At 44.5% G+C, this 15,707-nt stretch overlaps 1 pseudogene; it reads left to right on the plus strand.

Moving 5' to 3' along the window:
* The first annotated feature begins 377 nt into the window (after nucleotides 1–377).
* On the plus strand, nucleotides 378–477 carry LOC115831022 (annotated as a pseudogene).
* Nucleotides 478–15,707: the final 15,230 nt, after the last annotated feature.

Consider the following 15,707-nt stretch of genomic DNA (forward strand, 5'->3'; position numbering starts at 1 on the left):
CTACGGGTGCTTGTCACCACACCTCACTAATTTTCCCATTTTTTTTAAGATGTGGATTCCACAGGACTGACTTCAAAAACTTGAGTATGCATGGATTTTGGTATACACAGAAATGGGGGAGCTGGAATTAATCCCCCCATATACCAAGGGACAAATTGTATCTATTTTTACAATTATACTGTAGGATACATTCCATTCCATGACAATGTTAGTTTTTAATAACAATTTTTAACTGAGTGAAATTACCATAAAAATAATAATAGTAGCAGCTAATATTTACTGAGCTGTTACTAGGTGCCTATAAATACCATAGATTTTTAAATTCCCCGTAACTCTTCCTTATTTCACTTAACCACTCTATCTTAAATTACTCATGCTTGCTTCAGTAGCACACGTACTTAAGTTGGAACAATAGAGAGATTGGCATGGCCTCTCTGAAAGAATGACATGCAAATTTGTGAAGCATTCCATATTTTTTTAAAAAAGAGAAAAAATTACTCCCAGATTTTCACTGTATTTGTGCATATGACCTTTTGTTTAGGTTGAATTATATCCAAAGATGATATTTTCAGAAGTGAGATTACTATGAGTCGCAGGGTATGAGCATTCTTACTACCCTTGATGTAAATTGCCGAGCTTTCAGGCATGGTGGCTGTCAGCCTATAATTCCACCACTTTGGGAGGCTGAGGTGGGAGGATTGCTTGAGGCCAGGAGTTGGAGGAGGCAGTGTAATGAGTCACTGTCTGTATTATTTTAAAAAAATTTCCAAGCTTTATCCTGGAAGGCTTGTATACAATTTAAACACCACTAATACTACAAGAAAATGGCCATTTCACTGTACCTTCGCTGGCACAGGTATTATAATTTAACAAGTTATTTTCTGTGTGATAAATAAAAGACCTCGTATTACTTTGTCACTTTTTTTTTTTTTTCCTTTTTGAGACACAATCTCGCTCTGTTGCCCAGGCTGCAGTGCAGTGGTGTGATCTCGGCTCACTGCAACCTTTGCCTCCCAGGTTCAAGTGATTCTCCTGCCTCAGCCTCCTGAGTAGCTGGGATTACAGGCGCACACCACCACGCCCAGCTAATTTTTTTTTTTAATTATTATTATACTTTAAGTTTTAGGGTACATGTGCACAACGTGCAGGTTTGTTACATATGTATACGTGTACCATGTTGTTGTGCTGTACCCATTAACTCATCATTTAGCATTAGGCATATCTCCTAATGCTATCCCTCCCCCTTACCCCCACCCCACAGCAGTCCCCGGTGTGTGATATTCTACTTCCTGTGTCCATGTGTTGTCATTGTTCAGTTCCCACCTATGAGTGAGAACATGTGGTGTTTGGTTTTTTGTCCTTGCAATAGTTTGCTGAGAATGATGGTTTCCAGCTTCATCCATGTCCCTACAAAGGACATGAACTCATCATTTTTTATGGCTGCATAGTATTCCATGGTGTATATGTGCCACATTTTCTTAATCCAGTCTATCATTGTTGGGCATTTGGGTTGGTTCCAAGTCTTTGCTATTGTGAATAGTGCCGCAATAAACATACATGTGCATGTGTCTTTATAGCAGCATGCTAATTTTTGTATTTTTAGTACAGATGGGGTTTCACCATGTTGATCAGGCTGGTCTCGAACTCCTGACCTCGTGATCTACCCACCTCAGCCTCCCAAAGTGCTGGATTACAGGCGTGAGCCACGCACCTGGCCTGTTTGTCACATGTTCTATCTTTCCTTATGTTAGCTTATTAGCTTTATTTCTTTATTGTCCTTTTTTTTTTTTTTTTTTTTTTGAGATGAAGTCTTGCTCTGTCTCTCAGGCTTGAGTGTAGTGGCACAGTCTCAACTCACTCTGCAGCCTTGACCTCCTGGGCTCAGGTGATCCTTCCACCTCAGTAGTTGGGACTATAGGCACATGCCACTATGCCTGGCCAATTTTTTTTTAATTTTTAGTAGAGACAAGGTCTTGCTTTGTTTCTTAGGCTGGTCTGGAACTCCTGGCCTCAAGCGATTCCCCCCAATGCCCCGTCCCAAAGTACTGGTATTACAAGCATGAGCCACCATGCCTGGGCTGTCCGTGTCATTTCCATTTATTTATAGAGTTAGTTTGTCTTTTACTAATTCAATGATCTGTTTAATCTTTTATTAAATTATAAAAATAGTAAATACTTTAAAATAAAGAAGTGAAAAATTTCCTTCACTCTTTAGACCCATAATCTTATCTCAGGAAATAATTGCTATTGAGAAAATGGGCCATATCCTTCAAGATACATACACGGTGATTGAACATCACTTCACATTTTCATATTTCATGGACATTTGTGCCAATACCTATTGATCTGTCTTAATCCTTTTCATGGTTACATATTTTATTATATGGATGTATCACAATTTACCAGTCAGCTGCTGTAGGCAATTAGGCTCCTTCTAATATTTGCTTTGAGCTCTTTATAATTAAAAATTAACCCCCTCAGCCAGGTGTGGCAGCTCACACCTGTAATCCCAGCACTTTGGAAGGCTGAGGTGGGAGAACTGCCTGCGTGTAGGAGATCACCACCAGCCTGGTCAACATAGCAACACTTTGTCTCTACTAAAAATTAAAAAAAAAAAAAATGAGCTACACATTGCAGTGCACACCTGTAGTCCCAGCTACTGGGGAGGCTAAGACTGAAGGATCACTTGAGCCTAGAAGGTTGAGGCTGCAGTAAGCTATGATTATACCACTGCACTTTAGCTTTGGTAAGAGCAAGACTGTGTTTCTTAAATAAAATAAACATTAGATGGGAATATTGCTCGAGCCCTGGAGGTTGAGGCTGCAGTTAACTGTGATTGCACCACTGCAGTCCAGTCTAGGCGATAGAGCAAGACCCTTTCTCTAAAAATAAAATAAAAATTAACCGTCTATCATATTTCCCAGTAACACATTCCCTCCTACATTTCTCCTAGAAGCCCTTGAATTTTGTTTGTTTTTCACATACCATTTAAAACTTTTAAGTACTGATGTCTGTCTGTGTCATCCCTCTTTTTTTTTTTTTCTTTTAAAGAATGTCTTTTTGTCACTTCCAGCTGGATCTACCATGAAAGACTTCTGAATCCAGGAAGAGAGACTGACTGGGCAACGTTATTCCGGTACAAAAAGACTTGGACTATAACTCAAAAATGATCAAATAATAGTGCATGCATCAAGTGCAGTGAAAGCTCTTCTGGAGAGTGAGAGAAGCTTCCAGTTAAAATGACATTGAAACCAGGTCCTGAAAGATGAGGAAGAGTTGTATGAGAGTGGGGAGGGAAGGGGGAGGTGGAGGGATGGGCAATGGGCTGGGATGGGATGGAGTGAGCTGACCAGGCAGGGAAACCAGCACTGTACAGACCCGAACAATGAAGATGGCACATTTTGTTCAGGGAATGGTGAATTAAGTGTGGCAGGAATGCTTTGGAGAGACGGTCATTTGCTTGTATGGAATTTTGCCCAAGAGACCTCATTACAGTTTCTAATTTTTTGATGTTATAATGCATCACTGCCCTTGTCAAATAGTATGATGATCACAATAACATCAAGCATAATATTTCATTGATTCTCACAAAAACAGGTGGGTGCCACAGTTATCCCCATTATATGCACAAAATGATGAAGACCTGGGGTTAATGAGCGATTTGCCCAACCTCACCTGGGTATTAAGACTGAGTCACATGTTAGGTCTGGTCTGACTTTAATGCTTGCCTTGTTCATGAGCACCATTCATTGCCTTTCCTATGCAGTTAAGCAGGTAGACAGGTGAGGGAAGAACTCATGTTTCTCTCTACTCACACACTACTGACCAAATGTGTGTGTGGAGTTTCTACACGAATTCTCCAACTGTCTGGATACCAACTGCGTATCCCACAGTTCCATTCTGACAATACCTGGAGTTAGTGCAGACCCCACAGGTTAGGGGCTCAGTCCCACAAGACCACCCTCAGTTCAGATGCCAATTGCAAGTCCTAGGTTGTCACTTGAATTTTGACCAACCAGTTAGAAATCAGGGTTTCCCATGACCCTCTTCTTGAGTTTAATTACTTACTAGAACAACTCACAGAACTTAGAAAAACAGGTTTTTTTCTTTTCTTTTAAGAAACAGGGCCTCACTCTGTTGTCCAAGCTGGTGTGTAGTGGTGCGGTCATAGCTCAATTGAAGCCTCAGCCTCCAGGGCTCAAGTGATTCTCCTGCTTCAGCCTCTCAAGTAGCTGGAATTACAGGGTTTCCACCACCACATCTGGCTAATTTCTTTTATTTTTTGTATAGATGGGGTCTTCTTATGTTGCCCAGGCTGGTCTCAAATTCCTAGGCTCAAGTGATTCCGCCCACCTCTGCCTCCCAAAGTGCTGGGATTACAGGCATGAGCCACCACATCTGGCCAGCTTATTTTCTATTACTGGCTCAATGTAAAGGCTCCATCTCAGGAACAGCCAGTGAAAGAGATGCACAGGACAAGGTAATTGGGGAGGGGCACAGAGCTTCCGTGCCCTCTGTTGGGCACGCTACCCTCCCAGCACCTTCTTGTGTTCAGCAACACGGAAGTTCTCCAAACCCCGTTATTTGAGTTTTTATGGAGGCATGATTGATTGGCCATTGGTAGTTAAGTCAGTCTCCAATCCCTTTTGCCTCCTGGAGTTCAGCAGGTGAGGATGAAAGTTCCAAGCCTCAAAAAATGTGGTTGGGGCCGGGCGCGGTGGCTCATGCCTGTAATCCTAGCACTTTGGGAGGCCGAGGCATGTGGATCACTTGAGGTCAGGAGTTTGAGACCAGCCTGACCAACATGGTGAAACCCCGTCTCTACTAAAAATAACAAAAATTAGCTGGGCATTGTGGTGCATCCCTATAATTCCAGCTACTCAGGAGGCGGAGGCAGGAGAATTGCTTGAACGTGGGAGGTGGAGGTTGCAGTGAGCTGAGATTGTGCCGTTCCAGCTTCGGCTACAAGAGCCAAGCTCCATTTAAAAAAAAATGTGGTTGGTTCCTCTGGCAGCCAGCCCTCCTCCTGAAGCAGTCTAGGAGCTTGCAGCCACCCTGTCAGCTCAACAGCATCCCACTTGCATTCTTACCATGCTACAGATCTGAAAGACGCTACAGATCTGAAAGACCTTAGAGGCCCTTGTGTCAGGAACGTGGGACTAAGACTAAATATTAAAACAGAAAGTGCTCCTATTACCTCTGTCACTAGGGACTTTATAAGAGCTTTAGAAGCTCTATGCCAGGAACCAGGGGCAGAGACCAAATGTGTATTTCTTTTCTTATATTTGAGACAGAGTCTCACTCTGCCACCAAGGCTGGAGTGCAGTGATGTGATCATAGCTCACTGCAACCTTGACCTCCTAGGCTAAAGTGATCCTCCCACCTTAGCCTCTCCAGTAGCTGGAACTACAGGCGTGCATCACCATGTCCAGCAGATTTTAATTTTAATTTTGTAAAGGCAGGGTCTTCCTATGTTCCCTAGGCTGATCTTGAACTCTTGGCCTCAAGCAATCCTTCCTCTTTGGCCTCCCAAAGTGTTGGGATTACAAATGGGAGCCCCCATGCCCACCAATCACAGGGATCTTTATAAGAGAAACAAGGAGGTAGGAGAGTCAGAATTAGAGAAGGAGATGTGGTGATGGAAGAAGAGGTCAGAGAGGGAGATTTGAAGATGCTGCACTTCTGGCCTTGAATATGGAGTCAGGGGCCATCTTCAGGGTGAGTCAAGGAATGGGGGTGGCTTCTAGAAGCTGGAAAAGGCAAAGAAGCTCATTCTATCTAGAGTCTCCAGAAGGAATGTCGCCCCTCTGACACCTTGACTTTAGCCTTAATAGATCTAGTTGGGCTTCTGGCCCCTAGAACTGTAAGGTGGTAGATTTATGGTGTTTCAAGCCACTAAATATAGGGTAGTTTGTTGTAGCAGCAAGTAAATAATGAACATAAAGCCAGGGCTTCATGTTACAGTTGCTCATGCCTGTAATCCCAGGACTTTAGGAGGCTGAGGTAAGAGGATTGCTTGAGCCCAGGAGCTTAAGACCAGCCTGGGCAACATAATGAGACCTCATGTCTAAAAAAATTTTTTTAAAAAGGCCGGGCGTGGTGGCTCACATTTGTAATCCTAGCACTTTGGGAGGCCGAGGTGGGTGGATCACAAGGTCAGAAGTTCAAGACCAGCCTGGCCAAGATGGTGAAACCCCATCTCTACTAAAAACACAAAAATCAGCCAGGTGTGGTGGTGGGTGTAATCCCAGCTACTCGGGAGGCTGAGGCAGAGAATCACTTGAACCCGAAAGGCAGACACTGCAGTGAGCTGAGATTGCACTGTTGCACTTCAGCCTGGGCGACTGAAACTCCGTCTCAAAAAAAAAGAAAAAAATTAGCCAGGTGTTGTGGCATGCAGCTGTAGTCTCAGTTCCTAGGGAAGCTGAGGTGGGAGAATTGTTTAAGCCTGGGAGGTTGAAGTTGCTGTGAGCTGTGATTGCACCACTGTACTCCAGCCTGGGCAATAGAGCAAGACCTTGTTTCAAAAAGAAAGAAAGAAATGAGCATGGTGGGAATGGGGACAGATGGCAGTGTTAAGCAGAGTGGTCAGGGTTGGCCTCATAAGTGAATATTGAGCAAAAGTTTGAAGCAGATGATGGAGCTGGCCAAAGTGCTGAGGGAAGAGCATTGTAGGCTGAGTCAACAGGATAAAGGCATTAGGAGGAAATTCCCTGGTGTGTCTGAGGCTCTGGAAGGAGGCCAGTGGAGCAAAGAGATAGAGGGAGCGAAGTCGGCGAGGAGGCCAGGGAGTTGCTGGGCTGGGATCGGTACAGATCGTGTAAGCCCTGGGACACTGTTGCTGGGGCTTTCGCTTTTACTCTGACTAAAATGGGAATCACCGAGAGGTTCTGTGCAGAGAGGCAATACGATCTGTCTCCTGATTTAAAAGCACACCCTGGCTGCCAAGTTGAGAAAGACTGTGGGAAGATTTGGGTAGAAGCATGGGGGCCAAGCTGTGGCAACATCCTGGTGGGAGAGGATATTGATCCTGACCGGGTGCACGGTGGTGGTGAGAGATGGTCAGAGCCTGGATACATATTGAAGTCAGTCAGTAGGATTTCCTGACAGACTGGATGTGAGCGGTGAGAGAAGGCAGGGGTCAAGGTTGAGTTTGATTCTAATTGAATTATTAAGTAATTTTTAAAAACACTACTGCCTTTCCCAGTCCTACCAAGTAAAGGATGCTAGATAAAAGAAATCTCAAGTCAGGCCAGGTGCAGTGTCTCACACCTATAGTTCCAACAGTTTGAGAGGCAGAGATGGGAGTATGTTTTAAGGCCATGAGTTTGAGAGCAGCCTGGGTAACATAGCAAGACCGCTCTACAAAAATAAAAGAAATAAATTTAATAAAATAAATATAGCCAGGCATGATGTGTACCGATGGCCCCAGTTACTCAGGAGGCTGAGATGGGCAGATCTCTTTGATTCTAGGAGTTTGAGGCCAGCTTGGGCAACATATCAAGACTCTACAAAAATTGAAAAAAAAAAAAAATGCCTGACATGGTAGTACTTGCCCATATTCCCAGGTATTGGGTCGGCTGAGGCAGGAGCATCTCTTAAGCCCAGTTGGTCAAGGCTGCAGTGAGCTATGATTATACCATTGCACTCCATCCTGGGTGACAGAGTGGGACCCTGTCTCAAAATACAAATACAAATGAAACGAAATCTCAAGTCAGACCAGTCCCTTCTAGGCTATGTAGGCCTTGCAACCACATAGCTGCATGATCGGGTTTGTGTGGCTGTGGATGAGGAGACCCCTGTCCAATTGTTATTGGCTATATAATCAGTTTATTTTTCAATATAGTAATCAAATATATTTCATCATGTTTGATGGTCTCAAATATGTGTGGGTTTTGGAATTCCCCTTGGAACAGGTTGTAACATCTTATTGGCTCCATCATTCCATAATTTTTTTAATCTGATCAGTTTTTTAATAAGGTCAGAATTGATATTAGACTACCTAATCAGTTTTTAATAAGAAAATGAAACTGTGTTGTTTGCACCTTATCCAAGATTGATGTCATATTGGCTAAATCTAATCAATACTTGAACAAACGCAAAATTAGAGCTTCTTTATCATGAAACACGATGTCATTCTTTAAGAAGATGCCATTTTTTTTTTTTTTTTTTTTTTTAAGATGGAGTCTTGCTCTTGTCGCCCAGCCTGGAGTGCAATGGTGCGATTTTGGCTCACTGCAACCCTTGCCTTCTGGGTTCAAGCAATTCTCCTGCCTCAGCCTCCTGAGTAGCTGGGATTACAGGTGCCCACTGCCCAGATGATTTTTGTATTTAGTAGAGATGGGGTTTCACCATGTTGGCCAGGCTCTTCTCGAACTCCTGAATTCAAGTGATCTGCCTGCCTCAGCCTCCCAAAGTGCAGGGATTACAGACATGAGCCACCACTCTGGGACTCCATTTCTTTTTTGTAGTCTTTAATAAACAGCTGCTATCGTTGCAGACTTGCTATTTAGGCACTTAGGAATTTTCCACTAGAAGGCATGTGAAGAAAGACCATGGGCCTTTGTAATGAATTTACCATTCATTCTTTGACTGCATGACTGTCCCCAGAGCTATAACTTTACTAATGAATTTTTTAGAAGCCACTTAGCTAGCAACCGAGCCTAATCAGCCACTCACCCTCGTTATTCAGTGCTCTTTTATTATTGTCTATTTCTCCTCCAACTTGGCTACACTCACAAAGTGATAAAAACTTGCATTTGTTTTCTTTCCTTTTCAGAGACAGGGTCTTGCTGTGTTGCTCAGGCTGCAGTACAGTGACATGATCTTGGTTCACTGAGCCTCAAACTCCTGGGCTCAAGCAGTTCTCCCACTTCAGTCTCCCAAGTAGCTGGGACTACAGACATGTGCCACCATGTCCAGCTAATTTTTTCATTTTTTATCATAGAGACAGGATCTTGCCAGGTTGCTCAGACTGGGCTCAAAACTACTGACTTCAAGTGATCCTCTTGCCTCAGCCTCCCAAAGTGCTGGGATTACAGGCAGGCATGACCACCTGTGCCCAGCCCCCTATTATTATTATTTTAAATAATAGCTTTATTAAAATATGATTCACATACCATTCACTTTATTTATTGAAATCTGCAATTCAGTAGGTTTTAGAATATTCACAGAGCTGTGCATCGATCACCACAGTCACTTTTAGAACCTTTCATTACCCTGTAGAGAAATCCATACCCCTTAGCCACTACCTCCTACTCCCCCAACCTGCCTTGGCCGCCAGCCTTAGGCAGCCATTGATTCATTTTTCGTCACTATAGATTTGCCTAATCTGGACAAATAGAATTGTACAATATGTGATCTTTTGTGGCTTTTTTTCCCTCTTAGCACAGTGTTTTCAAAGTTCCTTTATGTCATAGTGTGTATCAATATTTCATTCCTTCTATGGCAATATTACATGGTAGAGACACACTGCATTTTGTTTATCTGTTCATCAGTTGATGGACATTTGGGTTGTTTCCATGTATTGGCCATTATGAATAATGCTGCTATGAAGATTGTTGTACAAGTTTTTGTGTGGACATACATTTTTATTTCTCTGGGATATATGCCTAGGAGTGAAATTGTTGCATTATATGATGACTGTACATTTAGCCTTTTGAGAAACTGCCACACTGTTTTCTAAAGTGGCTACACCAGTTGGGTGCAATGGCTCACACCTGTAATCCCAGCTGCTCAGGAGGCTCGGCTGGGAGGAATTGAGCCAATAAATTCAAGACCAGCCTGGGCAAGATAGTGAAACCCTGTCTTGATTAAAAAAAAAATCCAATTAAAATGACAAGAACAGAACTACCCAAACAAAGTGGTTACACGATTTAATGTTCCCACCACTAATGTATGTGGGTTCCAGCTCCTCCACATCTTCACTGACATTTTTTTTTTTTCTAGACAGGGGCTTGCTCTGTCTCTCAGGCTGCAGCGCAACGATGCCATCACAGTTCATTGCAGCCTTGACCTCCCAGGCACAAATGATTCTCTCATCTCAGCCTCCTGAGTAGCTGAAAATTACAGGTGTATGCCACCATCCTGGCTAATTTTTATAGATGGGATTTTACCATGTTGCCTAGGTTGGTCTCATACTCCTGGCCTCAAGTGATCTGCCCACCTCAGCCTCCCAAAGTTCTGGAATTACAGGCTGAGCCACCATGCCCGGCCTTTACCAACATTTGTCGTTATGGGTTTTTTTTCTTTATACCTTAAAGCAGTATAAGAACGAGTGTCTTCAATTATAGGAAACAATATAATCCCAGGGTATTGGGAAGCTAAGACAGGAAGATGTCTTGATGCCAGGAGTTTTTTTTTTTTTTTTTTAAGATAGAGTTTCACTCTGTTGCCCAGGGTGGAGTGCAGTGGTACGATCTTGGCCCACTGCAACCTCTGCCTCCAAGGTTCAAGTGATTCTCCTGCCTCAGCCTCCTGAGTAGCTGAGACTACAGGCTACAGGTACATGCCACTACTGCCCGGCTTATTTTTGTATTTTTAGTAGAGTCGGAGTTTCACCATGTTGGCCAGGCTGGTCTCGAACTCCTGACTTCAGGTGATTTGCCTGCCTCAGCCTCCCAAAGTGCTGGGATTACAAGCATGAGCCACCATGCCCAGCCTGATGTCAGGAGTTTTAGACCAGCCTGGGCAACCTAGCAAGACCTTGTCGCTACAGAATATTTAAAAATTAGCCAAATGTGGGGGTACCTGCCTATAGTCTCTCTCCGTCTCTCTTTTTTTTTTTTTTTTTTTTTTTTTTTTTTTTTACTTTTTGAGACATGGTCTGGCTCTGTCACCCAGGCTGAAGTGCAGTGGTGTGATCATGGCTCACTGCAGCCTGAAACTCCTGGGATCAAGTGATCAATCCTCCCACCTCATCCTACCAAGTAGTAGGGACCACAGGTGCATGCCACCCAGGTCTTGCTATGTTGCCCAGGCTGGTCTTGAGCTCCTGGCCTCAAGCAGTCCTCTCACCTTGGCCCCCCCACAGTGCAAGGATTACAGGTATGAGCCACCATGCCTGGCCCCTACCCTGCCTATTGAGAACCAAAGGAAGGATCCAAATTCTCCTTAGCTCAACTCAAGCCATTTCCTAATTGCTTCATCAGCAAGGTGCTGGTTATTGGGCTGTCCAGGCCTCCCACGCAGCACAGAAATGAGGTGAGGGAGTTTTCCTGCTGCTCCACTCTGTGAGGAGTTGGAGGATGATGTTTACTCATTTGCAGAGAGAGATGCCTTGTAGCTACCTTACGATGGAGGGGACCCTAATTCCAATGTCCTTTTTTTCTTTAGAAACAGGACCTTGCCCTGTCACTCAGGATGGAGTTCAGTGGTCCAATCATGGCTCATTGTAGCCTCAAACTCCCAGGCTCAAGCAATCCTACCACGTCAGCCTTCCCAATAGCTGGTAAGCACCATGACACTCAGTGAATTTTGTTTTTATTTTTTTGTAGAGTTGGGGCCGCACTATGTTGCCACGCTGAACTTGAACTGCTGCACTCAAGGGATTTTCCTGCCTTGGCCTCCCAAAGTATTGGTATTACAGGCATGAGCCATTGTGCCCACTGTCTCTGGTTCTTAACCTTCTGCCTCCCTCTTCCACTTTTAAAGAATGCTTGTAATTACATGGGCTCTCCTAGATACTCCAGGATGATCTTGTTTTAAGGTCAGCTGATGAGCAACGTTAATTTTATCTGCACTCTTAATTCCCCCTTCCTATATAATTGTGCTGTGTAACATAGGACATGAGCAATTAGTTGGGGAGGGGGGGGTTATTACTTTGGCCACCACAGTAACTGTTTTGTGCCAGGTACTGAGCTAAGCACTGGTGAATTAAGCATGAATAACACACACTCCCTAATCTTCATCCATTCATGGGAGAAGCACCTCACCTGCCATGCTCCTGAGAATCTGGGGAGTCAAGGAAGTCTTCCATGAGGAGGTGATGCCAAAGCGGACAAGTGACAGAGGAGCCGAAGCTAGCCAGGAAGAGAGTAGAGGTTTAAGGGGAAGCGTATTATAAGCAGAGGATATCACCCACTTCAGAGACTCCCAGAGGAGAGAGTGTGCATTCAGGGGGCAGATGAGGCTCAGTTGGACTCCATAGCAGGTGAAATGGAGAGGGGCAAGCAGTGAGGCTGCCTTGCACGGCAGGGCAGAGCAGGGGCTGTTAAGGAGTTTGGACTTAATCCCCGAAGCAAGGAGAAGTGATGTAAATGGGGGAGTAACATGATGAGATTCATGGATTAGAGACGTGGCTCAGGCTTCTGTAGAGAAGGCACCAGGGGGAGCAGATGGCTCAGTGGGTGTGCAGGAGACCTCACTGAGTTTAGGGAGAGGTTTTTAAAATAGAAGAAGTTTGAGTAATTTAAATGATGGTGGGAAGGTGCTGAAAGTGGGGGATAGGTTAAAGATACAGGGAAGTGGGAGAAAGAACTGACAAATGAGGTTCCAGAGAGGGCAGGAGAAGAGGAGATTCCCTTAGGGGGATTAATACTTTCTTTTCTTTTTCTTTCTAAGACAGGGTCTCACTCTGTCGCCCAGGCTGGAATGCAGTGGCATGATCTTCCCAGGCTCAAGGGATCCTCCCACCCCAGACTCCCAAGTAGCTGGAATTACAGGTGTGCACCACCACCACACCTGGCTAATATTTTTCTTTTTTTTGGTAGACAGATAGTCTCACTATGTTGCGCTGACAGGTCTCCAACTCCTGGCCTCAAGTGATCCTCCTGCCTAGGCTTCCCAAATTGCTGGGATTACAGGCATGAGCCACAGTGCCTGGCCTCTGCTAGTTCTGTATTCTCTAGAGTTGTCTTTACTTTGTGCTAGTGTGTCCCTCGTTATGCTGATCCTCTGCTAAAATTAATACCTTTTTTTTTTTTGAGATGGAGTTTCACTCTTGTTGCCCAGGCTGGATTGCCCTCGGCTCACCGCAACCTCCGCCTGCCGGGTTCAAGCGATTCTCCTGCCTCAGCCTCCCGAGTAGCTGGGATTACAGGCATGTGCCACCATGCCCAGCTAATTTTGTATTTTTAGTAGAGACAGGGTTTCTCCATGTTGGTCAGGCTGGTCTGGAACTCCTGACCTCAGGTGATCCGCCTGCCTTGGCCTCCCAAAGTGCTGGGATTACAGGCATGAGCCATTGTGCCTGGCCAAAATTAATGCTTTCTATATTAAATTTACATATATGTGTGTGTGTGTGTGTGTATATATATATATATATATATATTTCTTTTTGATACCAGGTCTCACGCTGTCACTCAGGCTGGAGTACAGTGGCACAACCTCTGCTCACTGCAGCCTCCACCTGCCAGGCTCAAGCAATTCTCCTGACTTAGCCTCCCGAGTAGCTGGGATTACAGGTAAATGCCGCCACACCGAGCTAATTTTTGTGTTTTTTGTAGAGATGGGGTTTCGCCATGTTTCCCAGACTGGTCTCAAACTCCTGAGCTCAAAGCAATCCACCCACCTTGGCCTCCCGAAGTGCTGGGATTATAGGTGTGAGCCACCTTGCTCATTCTAGTTTAAACTTCTGAGTGGTTTGTGTCTCCTGATTGGACTCCTACAAATACAGAATTGATGGTAGGAAGGGTACTAGGAGATAGACCCACACAGATGGGATTTGGGAATAGGTTTGGTCATCCAAGGAGCAGTGCTGAGCTCCTTGCTAATGGGATATGGGATGCTGGTGATTTCCAGGAAGTGACCTCACAATGACTCAAGCTACCACTTACTGTTGATTGTGATGAAATACCAGGTGAAGGCTGGGTGCGGCGGCTCACCCCTGTAATCCCAGCACTTTGGGAGGCCGAGGCAGGCAGATCACGAGGTCAGGAGATCGAGACCATCCTGGCTAACACGGTGAAACCCCGTCTCTACCAAAAATACAAAATATTAGCCGGGCGTGGTGGCGGGCACCTCGGGAGGCTGAGGCAGGAGAATAGCGGGAACTTGGGAGGCAGAGCTTGCAGTGAGCTGAGATCATGCCACTGCACTCCAGCCTGGGCGACAGAGACTCCGTCTCAAAAAAAAAAAAAAGAAACACCAGTTGAAGCATATGCCCTGCAAGCTTAGGGGTGCTAGAGTTGACCACTGCAGCAGTAAAGATGACTGAAGAATGGCATGGGATGGATCCTTTCGAATGCACTTGAGCAGCAGTCTCCAACCACAGGGCCACAGAGCCGGAGGTGAGCAGCAGGCAAGTGAAGGGAAACTTCATCAGTATTTCTAGCCCCTCCCATCACTTGCATGACCACTTGAGCTCCATGTCCTGTCAGATCAGCAGCAGCATTAGATTCTCACAGGAGCACGAACCCTGTTGTGAAGTGTGCACGCTAGGGATCTAGGTTGTGCGCTCCTTATGATAATCTAATGCCTGATGTTCTGTCACTGTCTCCCATCACCCCAGATGGACAGTCTAGTTGCAGGAAAACAAGCTCAGAGATCCCACTGATTCTACATTATAGTGAGTTATAGAATTATTTCATTATATATTACGATGTAATAATAATGGAAATAAAGTGCACAATATATGTAATGCACTTGAATCATCCTGAAATTATTCCCTCCACTCCCAGTCTGTGGAAAAATTGTCTTCCACACATTCACTCTGTTTTTTGGTAGAGACAAGGTCTTAATATATTGCCCAGACTGATCTCAAACTCCTGGCCTCATGTAACATACCTCTCTCAGCCTCCCAAAGTGCTGAGATTACAGGCATAAGCCACCACCCTCAACCAAGACCGTTTCTTAAACCAAATAAAAATTAAGTGAGATTACTTGAGCCCAGGGGGTCGAGGCTGCAGTGAGCCCTGATTGCACCACTGCACTCCAGCCTAGGTGACAGAAAATAAAAAATCAAATAAAAAGAATGTCTCAAAAAATAAAACACAAATTAACCCTTTATGACATTCCCAGTAACTTTCCTTCTAAGTATTCCCACAAGTCTTTGAATTTTGTTTAATTTTCACATACCATTTAAGACGTTTAAGAACTTAGGTCTGTCTGTGTCATCCCTTTATTTCAAAAGAATGTATTTGTCACTTCCAGCTGGATCTACCATGAAAGACTTCTGAATCCAGGAAAGGAGACCGACTGGGTAACATGTTATTCAGGTACAAAAAGACTTGGACTATAACTCAAAAATGATCAAATAATAGTGCATGCTTCAAGTGCAATGGGAAGCTCTTTTGGAGGCTGAGAGAAGTTTCCAGTTAAGATGACATTGAAGCCAAGTCCTGAAAGATGAGGAAGAGTTGTATGAGAGTGGGGAGGGAAGGGGGAGGTGGAGGGATGGGCAATGGGCTGGGATGGGATGGAGTGAGCTGCCCAGGCAGGGAAACATCACTGTACAGACCCGAACAATGAAGATGGCACATTTTGTTCAGGGAATGGTGAATTAAGTGTGGCAGGAATGCTTTGGAGAGACCGTAATTTGCTTGTATGGAATTTTGCCTGAGAGATCTCACTATGGTTTCTAATTTTTTGATGTTGTCATCCATCACTGTCCTTGTCAAATAGTTTAGAATAGGTATAATGATCACAATAACACCAAGCATAATATTTCGTTAATCCTCACAGAATCACAGGTTGGTGCCACAGTTATCCCCATTTTACGAATGAAGTGATGAAGACTTAGGAATAATGAGTGATTTGCCCAAGCTCAC

Source organism: Nomascus leucogenys, chromosome 17 (genome assembly GCF_006542625.1).
Source record: "Nomascus leucogenys isolate Asia chromosome 17, Asia_NLE_v1, whole genome shotgun sequence".
Classification (NCBI taxonomy): Eukaryota; Metazoa; Chordata; class Mammalia; order Primates; family Hylobatidae; genus Nomascus; species Nomascus leucogenys.